This window comes from Gambusia affinis, linkage group LG07 (assembly GCF_019740435.1).
Source record: "Gambusia affinis linkage group LG07, SWU_Gaff_1.0, whole genome shotgun sequence".
NCBI lineage: Eukaryota > Metazoa > Chordata > Actinopteri > Cyprinodontiformes > Poeciliidae > Gambusia > Gambusia affinis.
Window position 1 is genome coordinate 7,297,417 of NC_057874.1, and position 7,095 is coordinate 7,304,511.

The 7,095-nt window shown below is 42.9% G+C and overlaps 1 long non-coding RNA gene across 1 annotated transcript; it reads right to left on the reverse strand.

Moving 5' to 3' along the window:
• Nucleotides 1–5,268: 5,268 nt before the first annotated feature.
• Nucleotides 5,269–6,879, reverse strand: LOC122834354. The gene is made up of 3 exons (XR_006371182.1): nt 6,838–6,879; nt 6,207–6,359; nt 5,269–6,055 (listed from the first exon to the last, which is right to left on the reverse strand). It is a non-coding gene; the product is annotated as an uncharacterized LOC122834354 (long non-coding RNA).
• Between the last annotated feature and the right edge of the window lie 216 nt (nt 6,880–7,095).

The window sequence follows — 7,095 nt, forward strand, 5'->3', positions numbered from 1 at the left end:
AGCTATAAGAATGATAGAAAACATGCTAACAAAAAGCCTCAGACCTGCAGACCATATGCGGTTCTCTTTGGCTCAAATATATTAAATTATGAAATATGGCCCTGTTTTTTGTATCATTCTGTTATAATTGCCTTGTAGGCAGCAATTTATTCACATATATGTACATTTATTACTCTTGATACTTTAATTAAAGATGAGTTGTACAAGTTTATGTCATTGGGTCATTGCGGCGGCGATAACATGTTCGCATACACCTCATAAAGTATGTAGTTGCGTCCCTGGACACGACCAATTATATGTCTCATTTCCAGTTTTAGAAGGAAATGTTGAACAAGAGCAAACACTTGCAGTGAGAAAGAGCGCAGAAAAAAAGAAGTTCTGTCGGACTGCGCAGATTGCGTAGTGAGGGGGAAATTAACAAAGGGAAAACTATTCAAGGGGAGAAATAACTGAACCGACACTTCACCCAGAAATGTTTGTATTTCCCATTTTGGTGCTATTGACATAGCTGCTTCTTCTCTCCAGCCTGTCCTGTCCTTTCACAAACATGCCCAGGTGCATGTTGGGAATGCAGCACCCAGACACCTCTGCCAATGCCTTGGTTAGGGCAACGAGCCCAGAGGAATCAAAGATTCTTCAAGCTTTACCTCCAGGGAGTCAGTAGACTGCTGAGTATTAAGACCAGACGATGTGTTTGTGTGATAATGAAGCACAAAACACATAATTGCAAGAAAAATTTTTACTTTTTTTGGTACAAACAAAATACAAATATGGAGTGTGCAGTTTTATTTAGCCCCCTTCACACTGTCCATCATGTGGTGAGGCTACAGTACTTAACCAGCTGTCTTGGTTTCAGTTCCTGCCTCTGGGCCTTATAATGCAAATCTTCTCGTTCTCTATACTAATAAATAAAGATCACAAAAAATAATAATGATAATTAAGAAATTTTACCTAAGTAAGAGTGGCGATACTTAAAAAAATTACATCATTAATAAAAATGAGATAAAAAAAATACCACTCAAGCAAGTGTAAAAAGTACAGTTTAGTAAAACTACTCCTAAAACTACTTTTCCTAAAAAGTAAAGTACTCAAGTAAATGTAACTGATTAAACGTAACTAGCTACTACCCACCTCTGTCTATGAACAAATTGAATCACAAAGACTTAGTTAAAGTTAAAACAGGCTTGGATTAGAGGACTATTCAGCTAATCATCAATGTAAAAACATCTTGGCCTACTTGCAAAATGCTCTGTGTTGTAGAAATCTAACAATTCTCATTACCCAGAACACATCATTCCCATTGTAAAGCATTTTGGTGGAAGTGTCATGCTTTGGCATGTTTTCTTTTCTTTTTTTTTTGTAGCCAAACTGGCTACAAAACCTGGTACAAATAAAGATTTGTAGCAGATTAGACAGCGAATGTAATAGAAATAGAAACAAAGTTCCCAGAGTTGGGAATCGAAACCTAGACGGCTTTCATGCACGGGGCGGACGGAGCTGAACACCTCTGCCGGTCAGAGGCAAGGCTCTCGGGGTACGACTGCTTTTGCAGGGCACTGCACATGTTTTTGTCATCCAAGCTTGTTTCGCATATTTGTACATTGTGTTTTCATGCCGAGTTAATTGCTGTTAGCTTGTGTTTTTGTGCCAGAGTTGTGGCGTAATATTTCACTGAAAGTCGGGGAGTTGTTGAGTCCGGGTGCTGGGTTCTACAGCTTTGAAGCACAGCTGGCCTCGGTCTTTGTGCACAGTGCTGTGTGTTGGTTGTGCATGTGAAAGCGTAGATTTTCTGCTAAATGTATGCATCAGATTTTGTGAAGCTGTCCGCCTCTGAGGTAATGAAGAGCAGCATCGCTCAGTTCTGACGTCTATGAATTAGAACATACTGAAATATCTTTCCATCAGTAGAGGATCTTTATCTCCGTCTCCAAAATAGAGACCACCGTGTTTCGGTAAATCCAAGATTACATTAAAGAAAAAAATTCTCCTGGAACAGGTTGTGGACACCATGCAATTTATACGCTAAATTGCTGTGCTTTGGCACAGAGACGCAAAAATTCGTCTCTGTGCCAAAGCACTTCAGAGTCCACTGTGAGGCCATCTGCCGGACAGCTGAGGCTTGGTTGAAACTGTGTGGCACAAGAAGACAGAAATGTTACAGATATAACCCTTCAGCAGTGATATATATCGCTGCGGTGCCAATAAATGGACCTGCAGTCTCTGAAGATAAATTTATCTAAAGTTAGCTCCATCCATAACCTGCATTAAAATATAAATAAATCCCTGAACGTTTTGCTCGTACCTGCCAAAGAGCTCTTTATCATTGTTCAAACTGGAACGAGAAGTTTGCAGAGATTTTATTATAAGTTCAAGCCTTCACACTGAATTCAATTCAATTCAACTGTGTAAATATTGCTTTAATATATGTGAAGACCAGCGAAACATTCAATATTTTTATGTGATTGGTTTATATTTTACAAATATGTGAACATCCATTTAACTGTTTCCCCCCAAAAAAGAAAAGAATCAAAAGCACTTTATCTTTTTGTTAGTGCAAGCTAAGTTTGTCCTAAAAAATTATTGTTCTTTTTTTTTTCTTCTACTCAATATAAATCAGCACATTCATTCTTTGCAGGTCAAGCGTGTTCTGAGGAAGAGCATATGTCAGTGTGACGGAGCGAGCATACATGTGCATGCGTGTAAAGAATGGAATGAACAAACATACATACAGCCTCTTGCCTACTGTGTGAATATATCTGTGTGTGTATGCCTGTGAGTGTGCGTCTGTGTGCATGTGCATCTGACACTCAAGCATCAGCAGCTGGCGAACTGCTCTCACACACCAGGTGCAACCTGTGACTCCGGGCTCTGTATCAGCACATAGCGGTGCAACACGACACTCTGAAACGCACGAGCAGCGACACAACACGCAGACACTAACACTCAAGCGTGCGCACCGATTGAGTGTGCGCGCGCGCAAGCACAAACGAGGGAAAAAATATGCGCGGCAGATATGAAATGCAAAACACATAATTCACTAATTGTGTGAGAGCATTTGGTTTTGAAGTGAGGGCTGCGGGGCTTTGGAGATGAAGAAAGAGACACCCCCCATTCCCCACCCGTTCGTGTCACGCGGTCCCTGTAGTTTTCATGACTGATGTGATCGGGACACACAAGTGGTAGAGACAGGCAATAAAAGGCATTTGGTTGCCATCTGTGTCTGCGGCCTCAGTGTCAAACAGTTGGCTGTCATGCTCATACCACAGAAGCACAACCAGGATAACCATTAGTCCGTAAGCAGGCGCCCTTCTATAGACAAATGGTTGGGGATATCTATGGTCGTGTCTGTGGTGAGATAATGGCTATAAGACTTTGACGCGTGTGATACACAAGCTGAATGGAGCTGCAGCCCGGGGATCTTGGTCTTCTTTCGGGGCCAAGGGGTTTGTTAACATGTCAGAGAATAACCGGGTGACTCCAGGGGGATCACTCAGGGTAATGTGCTTGGCCTCATGCTTTCCACAAGGGGGCGAGTCATGATGAATCCTTTTCCTTCAACGTGTTTCATGCGCTTGTTTATCCAATACTAGAAACAATACTGAAGATAGTTAACGAGAGATGCACAATGGCACAGTTTCCTTTCAGCAAGAAGGTCCTGTGTTTGAATGCTCTCTTAATGGAGTTTGCATATTCTCCCCGTGCATGCATGGGCTCTCTCCAGGTACCCCGACTTAACAGGTACCACAGTCCAAAAACATGACTGCTACGGCAGACTTGTTCAAGGTGTACCCCACCTCTTGCCCAATGACTTCTGGAGACAGGCACCAGCTTCAGTTCTATGCTGTATACGTGTTCTCCATCCATCCATTTTCTGTTCACCCTGTGTCCCTAATGGGGTCGGGAGGGTTGCTGGTTCCAATCTCCAGCTACGTTCCGGGCGAGAGGCGGGGTCACCCTGGACAGGTCACCAGTCTGTCGCAGGGCAACAGAGAGACATACAGGACACACAACCATTCACACACACACTCACACCTAGGGAGAATTTAGAGAGACCAATTAACCTGACAATCATGTTTTTGGACTGTGGGAGGAAGCCGGAGAACCCGGAGAGAACCCACCATGCACAGGGAGAACATGCAAACTCCATGCAGAAAGACCACGGGACCTTCTTGCTGCAAGGCAACAGCTCTTCCCACTACGCCACTGTGCAGCCGCTTATACGTGTTCTGTGTTTATCTTTTTTATTTTCTGTGTTTTGTGCTTATTTTTATTGTAAATCATTTGTGGGTTTTAGACATATGAAAAGTGTGATGTAAATAGAGTTAACTTACTCCCCAGTGGCCCGGTGTGGACAAAGCGGTGTAGACAATGGATGGACAGATGGATAGTTAGTGGCCTTTTCCACATTTTGTGACATTACCACTATAAACCTAAATGAATTTGTATGGAATTTTAAGTGGTAGATCAACACAAACAGGTGAATAGTTTTGAAGTTGAAGGGAAACTACACAGGATTTTGAAAATTGTGCTATGCATTTGTTGTTTAATCCCCTAAAGCTGATGCTTGTAAATACAATCCAATGCAACTAAATGTCTTCAGAAGCCCACTACTTTGTAAACAGGTTCAGTCGCTGTGCACCTAAACTGACAGTCTGGACAAGGAGCATGTTGCTTGGAGAAAGTAGCAAGGAGCCAGTGGCAATTGGTTGTAGTGTCTTGGCTCAACTCTCAACTCAACAAACTGAGTTCTTCCACTTTTATGGAGAAGTGGAAGAACCATTATTTAATATGCACCACAAAATTAGTCCCAATCCAATCCACAGCTAAGAGATGGCCTCAATCAAACTCAATTATCTGATTTTAGAAAATTCTGTCTGGCCACACATTACCCTGAACACGTAATTTCTGCTAATTGCAGCCATGGTGGAATCGTTTACATCAAACCGTTTTACAATTGAGAATCATCGACAGGACTTGAAAATTGATGATGCTCTCTATCCGAACTGATCTGACTTGAAGAACAATGGGCAAAAATGTAGAAGACTTGCAACAAGAGGCAGTTCTACAAACCAAGTCATTGACTCATGTAAAATGAATATGAATGTCTGTTTCATTTGCAAAACATCTTGAAAACTACGGATTCCCTTCCTTCCACTTCACAATTGTGTGCTACTTTGTGTTGGTCTTTCACATAAAATCCCCCAAAACTGGAATAAATTTGTGTGAAAACATCAAGGGACTGGTATGCTTTTGCAAACCAGTGTACCTTCCTTTTTGAATCCCTTTTCCATCATCCTGTGACTTTCTTTCTTCAGACCTGCCTCTGTGTTTACAATCTTCCGATTTATCCCCCCGCACACGGTGCATTCTGGTGCGTCCTTTACCTTTGACCGCCCATTAATCACTTCTGGACAAGGCATCAACTTATCCCAGTTGCTAGTTAACAGTAAGTACTTTATTGAAGCCCGATAATCTGCAGAATTAATCTTTTTCTTATGAGGAAAACAGAGCGGGCGATAGTAGGGGCGCTGACAGACACACTGAGGACAGAGTCACCGCCGGCTCCCGACTTCCCAATCGTCTCGGACTTCACATAAGCCATCCGCAGGGATTTGGAGGTTATTACTTTGTGTTCTCTGCTTCTTTGACTAGGGGTTCGTCTTTCCGAGCCGAGGTGAGGCAGGGGTGAGCGTGGCGAGGAACGCCGTGTTTTACACACACCCTTCATTGGTCCTGATGAAAACAATCTTTGCTGACGAACACTGGAGTGTGTGAGTCACTTCACATTTGGTAGGGAGAAGGCAAATGTTGATGATGAGGAGAGGAGGGGGTGTAAAATGAAATGCTAAAAAGGCAGCTACACCCCTTCCTGTCACCCCCCCCCCCCCCACAGAGAACACCTCACTGTGGGGCCTGCAGTGTTTGAACAGTGAAGGTCATGGGTGACACCTGTTTCCCGTCTCATCTCCCAACATCAAGTTGAGTCGTTGGGAAGGGTGGGGGGTCCCGACCCCCGCCACAGTGAAGCACAAAACCTTCTGTGTTCATTTCCTGCCTGGAGCAAGAAAAGAGGGGAAAAAAGGGGGGGGGGAGATGAAACGGCCAAGGTTGTGTGTCCGAGTGGGAAAAGAATTTCCGAGGTGAAAGCAATAGCATGCATGCCTTTAAGGAAAAAACAAATAACAATAACAAAGGAGTTTGCACACCTTTAAAGTCGTGATTGAGCAGTGCTGTGGTCAAAACAACTGATTCATGTTCGTCACTCTTGGAAGACAAGCAGGAGAGTCTGCGGCTCCCAGCACTCTGGAGTCTTCCCTTCAGCAGGTTTTAGTGCAAATACTGCAGAGACAGTTTGCCCTCTGGTGGACACAACCAAATCACACTTTAATATAATTTGAACCATCCATTTAAAATACTAAAAAAAAAAAAAAAAAAAAAAAAAAAAAAGGATAGCAATCAATGTCCATAATAAAGAACAACTGAAGAAAAAAATAGGTGTTTTTTTTTAGGTTTCTTTCCGGTTCGACAACCTGAATGCTTTCTGTAATCGCACGCTTTTACTTTTATCAATCATACCTCCAGCTGCAGAAATAAAATTCAGTCGATTAGTTTCTAAAAAGACCCGCGTACAGGGACAGCTTTTCAAAAGCTCAAAATCATCTGCCTCCAGTCTCCTTATTAGCCCCCAGTTACCCAGTTGACTTCCCCGCAGCTGAGGCGTGAAACTCCTCCATGTTTGGGCCCGGCCTTCCATAAGCCTTCCTTCACGCAACTGTGCTCGCAGCTGTGTCCCGAGCATGAACAAACCCAGCTGGTTCTCCTCTTTTAACCCCCTACCTCCTCGTCCTTCTCCTCCTCCTGCAGCTCGCTTGCTTTTTCTCCCTCTTCTCTCCCTCGTCTCTCTCTGGCTCCTCCCTTTTTCACCGCATGCCAAGCTACTTCCTTCTCTGAAGTTCTTGCCACTAAAGTTTGATAAGTCATTTCATTCTCTCAGTAGGTTTTCCACATGTGTGAACATGTAAGGTTGTCCTCAAAGACGAATAGTAGAATTTTAAAATTATATATATATATATATATATATATATATATATATAT